Below are 16697 nucleotides of genomic sequence, written 5' to 3'. Positions count from 1 at the left end.
TTTCAAATCTTGATTACCGGTTAATAACTTTTTTCCCCCAAAATATCCCTTATGTCTAGTATACAATTCTGTAATTAGGTGAAGTTATAATGCTAGTAATAGCCTAAACACATTGGTGCTAATTGGGGGAATACATTTATTTAACTCTAAATGTTAAAACGATATTGATTTCAGTTTTTTAAATAACGAAAAGCCACTATATAAAACAGTAACTTTCTTCTGCTCGGAACACCGGAATGGGTTCTGCTCGGAACGGAACGATTGGAAAATAATTCAGGTCCCCCTGTCTATATAATCAGAGGAGTGTTGATCTAGGATCAGGTCCCCCTGTCTATATAATCAGAGGAGTGTTGATCTAGGATCAGGTCCCCCTGTCCATGTAATCAGAGGAGTGTTGATCTAGGATCAGGTCCCCCTGTCTATATAATCAGAGGAGTGTTGATCTAGGATCAGGTCCCCCTGTCTATATAATCAGAGGAGTGTTGATCTAGGATCAGGTCCCCCTGTCTATATAATCAGAAGAGCGTTGATCTTGGATCAGGTCCCCCTGTCCATGTAATTTTTTATTTATTTTACCTTTATTTAACTAGGCAAATCAGTTAAGAACAAATTCTTATTTTCAATGACGGCCTAGGAACAGTGGGTTAACTGCCTGTTCAGGGGCAGAACGACAGATTTGTACCTTGTCAGCTCAAGGGTTTGAACTTGCAACCTTCCGGTTGCTAGTCCAATGCTCGAACCATTAGGCTACCCTGCCGCCCCGTAATCAGAGGAGTGTTGATCTAGGATCAGGTCCCCCTGTCTATATAGTCAGAAGAGTGTTGATCTTGGATCAGGTCCCCCTGTCCATGTAATCAGAGGAGTGTTGATCTAGGATCAGGTCCCCCTGTCTATATAATCAGAAGATTGTTGATCTAGGATCAGGTCCCCCTGTCTATGTAATCAGAGGAGTGTTGATCTAGGATCAGGTTCCCCTGTCCATGTAATCAGAGGAGTGTTGATCTAGGATCAGGTCCCCCTGTCTATATAATCAGAAGATTGTTGATCTTGGATCAGGTCCCCCTGTCCATGTAATCAGAGGAGTGTTGATCTAGGATCAGGTCCCCTGTCTATATAGTCAGAAGAGTGTTGATCTTGGATCAGGTCCCCCTGTCCATGTAATCAGAGGAGTGTTGATCTAGGATCAGGTCCCCTGTCTATATAATCAGAAGAGTGTTGATCTAGGATCAGGTCCCCTGTCCATGTAATCAGAGGAGTGTTGATCTAGGATCAGGTCCCCCTGTCTATATAATCAGAAGAGTGTTGATCTAGGATCAGGTCCCCCTGTCCATGTAATCAGAGGAGTGTTGATCTAGGATCAGGTCCCCTGTCTATATAATCAGAAGATTGTTGATCTAGGATCAGGTCCCCCTGTCCATGTAATCAGAGGAGTGTTGATCTAGGATCAGGTCCCCTGTCTATATAATCAGAAGATTGTTGATCTAGGATCAGGTCCCCCTGTCTATGTAATCAGAGGAGTGTTGATCTAGGATCAGGTCCCCTGTCTATATAATCAGAAGAGTGTTGATCTAGGATCAGGTCCCCCTGTCCATGTAATCTTATTCATTGTGTTCTGAAAGGCAAAACTGATCCTAAATAAACACTCCTATTGTGAGAAGTTTGATCAATACGGCCCCATGTATTTCTAATGGTCTTAACATAATTTCTGAGTCCAGACAGTTTCCTTTAAACACTTTGTTGATCAGTGAACCAACTGTGCGTGTGCCCGTTCATCGGTCGATCTCTCCATCTTAATAACTTCCATCTCACTCCTTCTTGTCCTGTCTCTCCCTTCGCCTCTGGCGAGCCTCGCGGCCATCTTGAGCAGTGAGAGCAGGATGGGGACACACATGGGCAGGAAGAGAGGGATGTAGATGGCAAACTTCTGATCGTCAGGGAAATAGAGGAGGTGGAGGAGGGAGGGGTCAAGAAGGCTCGTTCTGAATGGAGGATAGCTTCCTTACTGTACTGCAGGGCCAGGCCCAGGTTCCCCGCCTCCAACTGACCCACAGCCAACTGGAGAGAGGCAACTGCTGCTGACACCTGACGGACAGGAACAACAGCCAATCACCAGTTAGAGACCATGACGATAGCACGACAAGACTACTATTTCACACACACACACACACACACACACACACACACACACACACACACACACACACACACACCTGTTCTGCGATGTTGTCGTTGATGACGATGTTTCCTATCTGGTCCAGCAGCTGGGCCAATGAGGTGATAGTTGTCGTTGCCGTGGCAACGTTCTCGACACTGCGACTCCACAGGAGGCGATCCAACTCCCAGTCAGCCAATCCCGCTGGGCCACACGGGCCAACCAGGAAGCCAGGGGGAGGGGTTGACGACTGGACACTCAGCATCAGCCTGAGGGAGAGACAGAGGGGACAATGGACACCAAGTTGGAACGGATTCATTTTGGTCCATCTGAACGTGTCGTCAGTGGATGGAAACTGTATGGGTGCGTCATCTCCACTGACCGCCAACGTCCGTCTCCCAATGAAGACTGGAAAACACGGATCAAAATCAACACGCCACTTGGACGTGGCCTTACTCAAACACGCCAGTACTGACCGTAGCTGTGCCAGGAAGACTCCCATCACTCTGGTCATGTCTATGTTGATGTGAACAGGAAGCTCTGTCCCATTGACATTATACACCTAGAGAGAGGGAGAATGACACACCTTCACAGGACATTGTGTGTTGAGTACATGATGTACACTCCCTTCACAAAGTATTCACACCCTTCCACATGTTGTTGTGTTACAGCCTGAATGTAACATGGATTAAATACCCCATAATGAATTGAACATGGATTAAATACCCCATAATGAATGTAACACGGATTACATACCCCATAATGAATGTAACATGGATTACATACCCCATAATGAATGTAACATGGATTAAATACCCCATAATGAATGTAACATGGATTAAATACCCCATAATGAATGTAACATGGATTAAATACCCCATAATGAATGTAACATGGATTAAATACCCCATAATGAATGTAACATGGATTACATACCCCCATAATGAATGTAACATGGATTAAATACCCCATAATGAATGTAACATGGATTAAATACCCCATAATGAATGTAACATGGATTAAATACCCCATAATGAATGTAACATGGATTACATACCCCATAATGAATGTAACATGGATTAAATACCCCATAATGAATGTAACATGGATTAAATACCCCATAATGAATGTAACATGGATTAAATACCCCATAATGAATGTAACATGGATTAAATACCCCATAATGAATGTAACATGGATTAAATACCCCATAATGAATGTAACATGGATTAAATACCCCATAATGAATGTAACATGGATTACATACCCCATAATGAATGTAACACGGATTACATACCCCATAATGAATGTAACATGGATTAAATACCCCATAATGAATGTAACATGGATTAAATACCCCATAATGAATGTAACATGGATTAAATACCCCATAATGAATGTAACATGGATTAAATACCCCATAATGAATGTAACATGGATTAAATACCCCATAATGAATGTAACATGGATTACATACCCCATAATGAATGTAACATGGATTAAATACCCCATAATGAATGTAACATGGATTAAATACCCCATAATGAATGTAACATGGATTAAATACCCCCATAATGAATGTAACATGGATTACATACCCCATAATGAATGTAACATGGATTAAATACCCATAATGAATGTAACATGGATTAAATACCCCATAATGAATGTAACATGGATTAAATACCCCATAATGAATGTAACATGGATTAAATACCCCATAATGAATGTAACATGGATTAAATACCCCATAATGAATGTAACATGGATTAAATACCCCATAATGAATGTAACATGGATTACATACCCCATAATGAATGTAACACGGATTACATACCCCATAATGAATGTAACATGGATTAAATACCCCATAATGAATGTAACATGGATTAAATACCCCATAATGAATGTAACATGGATTAAATACCCCATAATGAATGTAACATGGATTAAATACCCCATAATGAATGTAACATGGATTAAATACCCCATAATGAATGTAACACTTGATTAAATACCCCATAATGAATGTAACACGGATTAAATACCCCATAATGAATGTAACACGGATTACATACCCCATAATGAATTGAACATGGATTAAATACCCCATAATGAATGTAACACGGATTACATACCCCATAATGAATGTAACACGGATTAAATACCCCATAATGAATTTAACATGGATTAAATACCCCATAATGCATTTAACATGGATTAAATACCCCATAATGCATTTAACATGGATTAAATACCCCATAATGAATGTAACATGGATTAACTACCCCATAATGAATGTAACATGGATTACATACCCCATAATGAATGTAACATGTATTAAATACCCCATAATGAATGTAACATGGATTACATACCCCATAATGAATGTAACATGTATTAAATACCCCATAATGAATGTAACACGGATTAAATACCCCATAATGAATGTAACACGGATTAAATACCCCATAATGAATGTAACATGGATTACATACCCCATAATGAATGTAACATGGATTACATACCCCATAATGAATGTAACACGGATTACATACCCCATAATGAATGTAACACGTTAAATACCCCATAATGAATTTAACATGGATTAAATACCCCATAATGCATTTAACATGGATTAAATACCCCATAATGCATTTAACATGGATTAAATACCCCATAATGAATTTAACATGGATTAAATACCCCATAATGCATTTAACATGGATTAAATACCCCATAATGCATTTAACATGGATTAAATACCCCATAATGAATGTAACATGGATTAACTACCCCATAATGAATGTAACATGGATTACATACCCCATAATGAATGTAACACGGATTACATACCCCATAATGAATGTAACACGGATTAAATACCCCATAATGAATGTAACATGGATTACATACCCCATAATGAATGTAACATGGATTACATACCCCATAATGAATGTAACATGGATTACATACCCCATAATGAATGTAACACGGATTAAATACCCCATAATGAATTGAACACGGATTAAATACCCCATAATGAATGTAACATGGATTACATACCCCATAATGAATGTAACATGGATTACATACCCCATAATGAATGTAACATGGATTACATACCCCATAATGAATGTAACATGGATTACATACCCCATAATGAATGTAACATGGATTACATACCCCATAATGAATGTAACATGGATTACATACCCCATAATGAATGTAACATGGATTACATACCCCATAATGAATGTAACATGGATTACATACCCCATAATGAATGTAACATGGATTACATACCCCATAATGAATGTAACATGGATTACATACCCCATAATGAATGTAACATGGATTAAATACCCCATAATGAATGTAACATGGATTAAATACCCCATAATGAATTTAACATGGATTAAATACCCCATAATGAATGTAACATGGATTACATACCCCATAATGAATGTAACATGGATTACATACCCCATAATGAATGTAACATGGATTACATACCCCATAATGAATGTAACATGGATTAAATACCCCATAATGAATGTAACATGGATTACATACCCCATAATGAATTGAACATGGATTAAATACCCCATAATGAATGTAACATGTATTAAATACCCCATAATGAATTGAACATGGATTAAATACCCCATAATGAATGTAACATGTATTAAATACCCCATAATGAATGTAACACGGATTACATACCCCATAATGAATGTAACATGGATTACATACCCCATAATGAATGTAACATGGATTAAATACCCCATAATGAATGTAACATGGATTAAATACCCCATAATGAATGTAACATGGATTAAATACCCCATAATGAATGTAACATGGATTAAATACCCCATAATGAATTTAACATGGATTAAATACCCCATAATGAATGTAACATGGATTACATACCCCATAATGAATGTAACATGGATTACATACCCATAATGAATGTAACATGGATTACATACCCCATAATGAATGTAACATGGATTAAATACCCCATAATGAATGTAACATGGATTACATACCCATAATGAATGTAACATGGATTAAATACCCCATAATGAATGTAACATGGATTAAATACCCCATAATGAATGTAACATGGATTAAATACCCCATAATGAATGTAACATGGATTAAATACCCCATAATGAATGTAACATGGATTACATACCCCATAATGAATGTAACATGGATTACATACCCCATAATGAATGTAACATGGATTACATACCCCATAATGAATGTAACATGGATTACATACCCCCATAATGAATGTAACATGGATTACATACCCCATAATGAATGTAACATGGATTAAATACCCCATAATGAATGTAACATGGATTAAATACCCCATAATGAATGTAACATGGATTAAATACCCCATAATGAATGTAACATGGATTAAATACCCCATAATGAATGTAACATGGATTAAATACCCCATAATTAATGTAACATGGATTAAATACCCCATAATGAATGTAACATGGATTACATACCCCATAATGAATGTAACATGGATTACATACCCCATAATGAATGTAACATGGATTAAATACCCCATAATGAATGTAACATGGATTACATACCCCATAATGAATTTAACATGGATTACATACCCCATAATGAATGTAACATGGATTACATACCCCATAATGAATTTAACATGGATTACATACCCCATAATGAATGTAACATGGATTAAATACCCCATAATGAATGTAACATGGATTACATACCCCATAATGAATTTAACATGGATTACATACCCCATAATGAATGTAACATGGATTACATACCCCATAATGAATTTAACATGGATTACATACCCCATAATGAATGTAACATGGATTAAATACCCCATAATGAATGTAACATGGATTACATACCCCATAATGAATTTAACATGGATTACATACCCCATAATGAATGTAACATGGATTACATACCCCATAATGAATTTAACATGGATTACATACCCCATAATGAATGTAACATGGATTAAATACCCCATAATGAATGTAACATGGATTACATACCCCATAATGAATTTAACATGGATTACATACCCCATAATGAATGTAACATGGATTAAATACCCCATAATGAATGTAACATGGATTACATACCCCATAATGAATTTAACATGGATTACATACCCCATAATGAATGTAACATGGATTACATACCCCATAATGAATTTAACATGGATTACATACCCCATAATGAATGTAACATGGATTAAATACCCCATAATGAATGTAACATGGATTACATACCCCATAATGAATGTAACATGGATTAAATACCCCATAATGAATGTAACATGGATTAAATACCCCATAATGAATGTAACATGGATTAAATACCCCATAATGAATGTAACATGGATTAAATACCCCATAATGAATGTAACATGGGATTAAATACCCCATAATGAATGTAACATGGATTAAATACCCCATAATGAATGTAACATGGATTACATACCCCATAATGAATGTAACATGGATTACATACCCCATAATGAATTTAACATGGATTACATACCCCATAATGAATGTAACATGGATTAAATACCCCATAATGAATGTAACATGGATTACATACCCCATAATGAATTTAACATGGATTACATACCCCATAATGAATGTAACATGGATTAAATACCCCATAATGAATGTAACATGGATTACATACCCCATAATGAATGTAACATGGATTACATACCCCATAATGAATGTAACATGGATTACATACCCCATAATGAATGTAACATGGATTACATACCCCATAATGAATTTAACATGGATTACATACCCCATAATGAATGTAACATGGATTAAATACCCCATAATGAATGTAACATGGATTACATACCCCATAATGAATTTAACATGGATTACATACCCCATAATGAATGTAACATGGATTACATACCCCATAATGAATGTAACATGGATTACATACCCCATAATGAATGTAACATGGATTACATACCCCATAATGAATGTAACATGGATTACATACCCCATAATGAATGTAACATGGATTACATACCCCATAATGAATTTAACATGGATTAAATACCCCATAATGAATGTAACATGGATTAAATACCCCATAATGAATTGAACATGGATTAAATACCCCATAATGAATGTAACACGGATTACATACCCCATAATGAATGTAACATGGATTACATACCCCATAATGAATTTAACATGGATTAAATACCCCATAATGAATGTAACATGGATTAAATACCCCATAATGAATTGAACATGGATTAAATACCCCATAATGAATGTAACATGGATTAAATACCCCATAATGAATGTAACATGGATTACATACCCCATAATGAATTTAACATGGATTAAATACCCCATAATGAATGTAACATGTATTAAATACCCCATAATGAATTGAACATGGATTAAATACCCCATAATGAATGTAACACGGATTACATACCCCATAATGAATGTAACATGGATTAAATACCCCATAATGAATGTAACATGGATTAAATACCCCATAATGAATGTAACATGGATTAAATACCCCATAATTAATGTAACATGGATTACATACCCCATAATGAATGTAACATGGATTAAATACCCCATAATGAATGTAACATGGATTAAATACCCCATAATGAATGTAACATGGATTACATACCCCATAATGAATGTAACACGGATTACATACCCCATAATGAATGTAACATGGATTAAATACCCCATAATGAATGTAACATGGATTAAATACCCCATAATGAATGTAACATGGATTAAATACCCCATAATGAATGTAACATGGATTAAATACCCCATAATGAATGTAACATGGATTAAATACCCCATAATGAATGTAACATGGATTACATACCCCATAATGAATGTAACATGGATTAAATACCCCATAATGAATGTAACATGGATTAAATACCCCATAATGAATGTAACATGGATTAAATACCCCATAATGAATGTAACATGGATTACATACCCCATAATGAATGTAACATGGATTAAATACCCCATAATGAATGTAACATGGATTAAATACCCCATAATGAATGTAACATGGATTAAATACCCCATAATGAATGTAACATGGATTAAATACCCCATAATGAATGTAACATGGATTAAATACCCCATAATGAATGTAACATGGATTAAATACCCCATAATGAATGTAACATGGATTACATACCCCATAATGAATGTAACACGGATTACATACCCCATAATGAATGTAACATGGATTAAATACCCCATAATGAATGTAACATGGATTAAATACCCCATAATGAATGTAACATGGATTAAATACCCCATAATGAATGTAACATGGATTAAATACCCCATAATGAATGTAACATGGATTAAATACCCCATAATGAATGTAACACGGATTAAATACCCCATAATGAATGTAACACGGATTAAATACCCCATAATGAATGTAACACGGATTACATACCCCCATAATGAATTGAACATGGATTAAATACCCCATAATGAATGTAACACGGATTACATACCCCATAATGAATGTAACACGGATTAAATACCCCATAATGAATTTAACATGGATTAAATACCCCATAATGCATTTAACATGGATTAAATACCCCATAATGCATTTAACATGGATTAAATACCCCATAATGAATGTAACATGGATTAACTACCCCATAATGAATGTAACATGGATTACATACCCCATAATGAATGTAACATGTATTAAATACCCCATAATGAATGTAACATGGATTACATACCCCATAATGAATGTAACATGTATTAAATACCCCATAATGAATGTAACACGGATTAAATACCCCATAATGAATGTAACACGGATTAAATACCCCATAATGAATGTAACATGGATTACATACCCCATAATGAATGTAACATGGATTACATACCCCATAATGAATGTAACACGGATTACATACCCCATAATGAATGTAACACGGATTAAATACCCCATAATGAATTTAACATGGATTAAATACCCCATAATGCATTTAACATGGATTAAATACCCCATAATGCATTTAACATGGATTAAATACCCCATAATGAATTTAACATGGATTAAATACCCCATAATGCATTTAACATGGATTAAATACCCCATAATGCATTTAACATGGATTAAATACCCCATAATGAATGTAACATGGATTAACTACCCCATAATGAATGTAACATGGATTACATACCCCATAATGAATGTAACACGGATTACATACCCCATAATGAATGTAACACGGATTAAATACCCCATAATGAATGTAACATGGATTACATACCCCATAATGAATGTAACATGGATTACATACCCCATAATGAATGTAACATGGATTACATACCCCATAATGAATGTAACACGGATTAAATACCCCATAATGAATTGAACACGGATTAAATACCCCATAATGAATGTAACATGGATTACATACCCCATAATGAATGTAACATGGATTACATACCCCATAATGAATGTAACATGGATTACATACCCATAATGAATGTAACATGGATTACATACCCCATAATGAATGTAACATGGATTACATACCCCATAATGAATGTAACATGGATTACATACCCCATAATGAATGTAACATGGATTACATACCCCATAATGAATGTAAAATGGATTACATACCCCATAATGAATGTAACATGGATTACATACCCCATAATGAATGTAACATGGATTACATACCCCATAATGAATGTAACATGGATTAAATACCCCATAATGAATGTAACATGGATTAAATACCCCATAATGAATTTAACATGGATTAAATACCCCATAATGAATGTAACATGGATTACATACCCCATAATGAATGTAACATGGATTACATACCCCATAATGAATGTAACATGGATTACATACCCCATAATGAATGTAACATGGATTAAATACCCCATAATGAATGTAACATGGATTACATACCCCATAATGAATTGAACATGGATTAAATACCCCATAATGAATGTAACATGTATTAAATACCCCATAATGAATTGAACATGGATTAAATACCCCATAATGAATGTAACATGTATTAAATACCCCATAATGAATGTAACACGGATTACATACCCCATAATGAATGTAACATGGATTACATACCCCATAATGAATGTAACATGGATTAAATACCCCATAATGAATGTAACATGGATTAAATACCCCATAATGAATGTAACATGGATTAAATACCCCATAATGAATGTAACATGGATTAAATACCCCATAATGAATTTAACATGGATTAAATACCCCATAATGAATGTAACATGGATTACATACCCCATAATGAATGTAACATGGATTACATACCCCATAATGAATGTAACATGGATTACATACCCCATAATGAATGTAACATGGATTAAATACCCCATAATGAATGTAACATGGATTACATACCCCATAATGAATGTAACATGGATTAAATACCCCATAATGAATGTAACATGGATTAAATACCCCATAATGAATGTAACATGGATTAAATACCCCATAATGAATGTAACATGGATTAAATACCCCATAATGAATGTAACATGGATTACATACCCCATAATGAATGTAACATGGATTACATACCCCATAATGAATGTAACATGGATTACATACCCCATAATGAATGTAACATGGATTACATACCCCATAATGAATGTAACATGGATTACATACCCCATAATGAATGTAACATGGATTAAATACCCCATAATGAATGTAACATGGATTACATACCCCATAATGAATGTAACATGGATTAAATACCCCATAATGAATGTAACATGGATTAAATACCCCATAATGAATGTAACATGGATTAAATACCCCATAATTAATGTAACATGGATTAAATACCCCATAATGAATGTAACATGGATTACATACCCCATAATGAATGTAACATGGATTACATACCCCATAATGAATGTAACATGGATTAAATACCCCATAATGAATGTAACATGGATTACATACCCCATAATGAATTTAACATGGATTACATACCCCATAATGAATGTAACATGGATTACATACCCCATAATGAATTTAACATGGATTACATACCCCATAATGAATGTAACATGGATTAAATACCCCATAATGAATGTAACATGGATTACATACCCCATAATGAATTTAACATGGATTACATACCCCATAATGAATGTAACATGGATTACATACCCCATAATGAATTTAACATGGATTACATACCCCATAATGAATGTAACATGGATTAAATACCCCATAATGAATGTAACATGGATTACATACCCCATAATGAATTTAACATGGATTACATACCCCATAATGAATGTAACATGGATTACATACCCCATAATGAATTTAACATGGATTACATACCCCATAATGAATGTAACATGGATTAAATACCCCATAATGAATGTAACATGGATTACATACCCCATAATGAATTTAACATGGATTACATACCCCATAATGAATGTAACATGGATTAAATACCCCATAATGAATGTAACATGGATTACATACCCCATAATGAATTTAACATGGATTACATACCCCATAATGAATGTAACATGGATTACATACCCCATAATGAATTTAACATGGATTACATACCCCATAATGAATGTAACATGGATTAAATACCCCATAATGAATGTAACATGGATTACATACCCCATAATGAATGTAACATGGATTAAATACCCCATAATGAATGTAACATGGATTAAATACCCCATAATGAATGTAACATGGATTAAATACCCCATAATGAATGTAACATGGATTAAATACCCCATAATGAATGTAACATGGGATTAAATACCCCATAATGAATGTAACATGGATTAAATACCCCATAATGAATGTAACATGGATTACATACCCCATAATGAATGTAACATGGATTACATACCCCATAATGAATTTAACATGGATTACATACCCCATAATGAATGTAACATGGATTAAATACCCCATAATGAATGTAACATGGATTACATACCCCATAATGAATTTAACATGGATTACATACCCCATAATGAATGTAACATGGATTAAATACCCCATAATGAATGTAACATGGATTACATACCCCATAATGAATGTAACATGGATTACATACCCCATAATGAATGTAACATGGATTACATACCCCATAATGAATGTAACATGGATTACATACCCCATAATGAATTTAACATGGATTACATACCCCATAATGAATGTAACATGGATTAAATACCCCATAATGAATGTAACATGGATTACATACCCCATAATGAATTTAACATGGATTACATACCCCATAATGAATGTAACATGGATTAAATACCCCATAATGAATGTAACATGGATTACATACCCCATAATGAATGTAACATGGATTACATACCCCATAATGAATGTAACATGGATTACATACCCCATAATGAATGTAACATGGATTACATACCCCATAATGAATTTAACATGGATTACATACCCCATAATGAATGTAACATGGATTACATACCCCATAATGAATTTAACATGGATTACATACCCCATAATGAATGTAACATGGATTAAATACCCCATAATGAATGTAACATGGATTACATACCCCATAATGAATGTAACATGGATTACATACCCCATAATGAATGTAACATGGATTACATACCCCATAATGAATGTAACATGGATTACATACCCCATAATGAATTTAACATGGATTACATACCCCATAATGAATGTAACATGGATTAAATACCCCATAATGAATGTAACATGGATTACATACCCCATAATGAATTTAACATGGATTACATACCCCATAATGAATGTAACATGGATTAAATACCCCATAATGAATGTAACATGGATTACATACCCCATAATGAATGTAACATGGATTACATACCCCATAATGAATGTAACATGGATTACATACCCCATAATGAATGTAACATGGATTACATACCCCATAATGAATTTAACATGGATTACATACCCCATAATGAATGTAACATGGATTAAATACCCCATAATGAATGTAACATGGATTACATACCCCATAATGAATTTAACATGGATTACATACCCCATAATGAATGTAACATGGATTAAATACCCCATAATGAATGTAACATGGATTACATACCCCATAATGAATTTAACATGGATTACATACCCCATAATGAATGTAACATGGATTACATACCCCATAATGAATTTAACATGGATTACATACCCCATAATGAATGTAACATGGATTAAATACCCCATAATGAATGTAACATGGATTACATACCCCATAATGAATGTAACATGGATTAAATACCCCATAATGAATGTAACATGGATTAAATACCCCATAATGAATGTAACATGGATTACATACCCCATAATGAATGTAACATGGATTAAATACCCCATAATGAATATAACATGGATTACATACCCCATAATGAATGTAACATGGATTAAATACCCCATAATGAATGTAACATGGATTACATACCCCATAATGAATGTAACATGGATTACATACCCCATAATGAATGTAACATGGATTACATACCCCATAATGAATTTAACATGGATTAAATACCCCATAATGAATGTAACATGGATTAAATACCCCATAATGAATGTAACATGGATTACATACCCCATAATGAATATAACATGGATTACATACCCCATAATGAATGTAACATGGATTACATACCCCATAATGAATTTAACATGGATTACATACCCCATAATGAATGTAACATGGATTACATACCCCATAATGAATTTAACATGGATTACATACCCCATAATGAATGTAACATGGATTACATACCCCATAATGAATTTAACATGGATTACATACCCCATAATGAATGTAACATGGATTACATACCCCATAATGAATTTAACATGGATTACATACCCCATAATGAATGTAACATGGATTAAATACCCCATAATGAATGTAACATGGATTACATACCCCATAATGAATGTAACATGGATTAAATACCCCATAATGAATGTAACATGGATTAAATACCCCATAATGAATGTAACATGGATTACATACCCCATAATGAATGTAACATGGATTAAATACCCCATAATGAATGTAACATGGATTACATACCCCATAATGAATTTAACATGGATTACATACCCCATAATGAATGTAACATGGATTACATACCCCATAATGAATATAACATGGATTACATACCCCATAATGAATGTAACATGGATTAAATACCCCATAATGAATGTAACATGGATTACATACCCCATAATGAATGTAACATGGATTAAATACCCCATAATGAATGTAACATGGATTAAATACCCCATAATGAATGTAACATGGATTAAATACCCCATAATGAATGTAACATGGATTACATACCCCATAATGAATGTAACATGGATTACATACCCCATAATGAATGTAACATGGATTACATACCCCATAATGAATGTAACATGGATTACATACCCCATAATGAATGTAACATGGATTACATACCCCATAATGAATGTAACATGGATTAAATACCCCATAATGAATGTAACATGGATTACATACCCCATAATGAATGTAACATGGATTAAATACCCCATAATGAATGTAACATGGATTAAATACCCCTTAATGAATATAACATGGATTAAATACCCCATAATGAATATAACATGGATTACATACCCCATAATGAATGTAACATGGATTATATTGAGATGTTGTGTCACTGGCCTCTATACACACACACAATACCCCAGAATGACAAAGTGGAAATGAAAAGCTGAAATGTGCCGAGCCAATAAGTATTCAACCCCTTGGTTATGACATGCATAAATGAGTTATGGAGTGAATTGGACTAAATCGTGTTTAACATGATGTTTGAATGACTACAGATCATTTCTAGGTAGGGCTCAGTTGAGCTATGAATTTCAAGCACGGATTCGACCACAAAGACCAGGGAGGTTTTCCAACACCAACTGGTAGACATTGAACATCCCTTTGAGCATGGTGAAGTCATTCATTACACTTTGGATAATGTATCACTACACCCAGTCACTATAAAGATACAGGAGTCCTTCCCAACTCAGTTGCCGGAAAGGAAGGAAATCACTCAGGGATTTCACCATGAGGCCAACGGTGACTTTAAAACTGAGTTTATTGGCTGTGAGGATGGATCAACAGCATTGTAGTTACTCCACAATACTAACTGAGGATGGATCAACAACACTGTAGTTACTCCACAATACTAACCTAAATGACAGAGTGAAAAGAAGGAAGCCTGTACAGAATAAATATCTTCCAAAATATGCCAAATATTACAATAAGGAACTAAAGTAATACTGCAGAAAATGTGGCAAAGCACTTCACTTTTTAATCCTGAACACCGAGTGTTATGTCTGGGGACAATCCAACACATTACTG

General features: G+C 34.4%; 1 pseudogene; it reads right to left on the bottom strand.

Moving 5' to 3' along the window:
* Positions 1-1578: 1578 nt before the first annotated feature.
* Positions 1579-16697, bottom strand: part of LOC127921958 (GPI transamidase component PIG-S-like) — a 33673-nt pseudogene continuing 18554 nt past the window's right edge.

Source organism: Oncorhynchus keta, unplaced genomic scaffold, assembly GCF_023373465.1.
Source record: "Oncorhynchus keta strain PuntledgeMale-10-30-2019 unplaced genomic scaffold, Oket_V2 Un_contig_24147_pilon_pilon, whole genome shotgun sequence".
Taxonomy (NCBI): domain Eukaryota; kingdom Metazoa; phylum Chordata; class Actinopteri; order Salmoniformes; family Salmonidae; genus Oncorhynchus; species Oncorhynchus keta.
The sequence above is the reverse complement of the archived record's forward strand: the minus strand, read 5'-3'. Positions and strand labels throughout refer to the sequence as shown.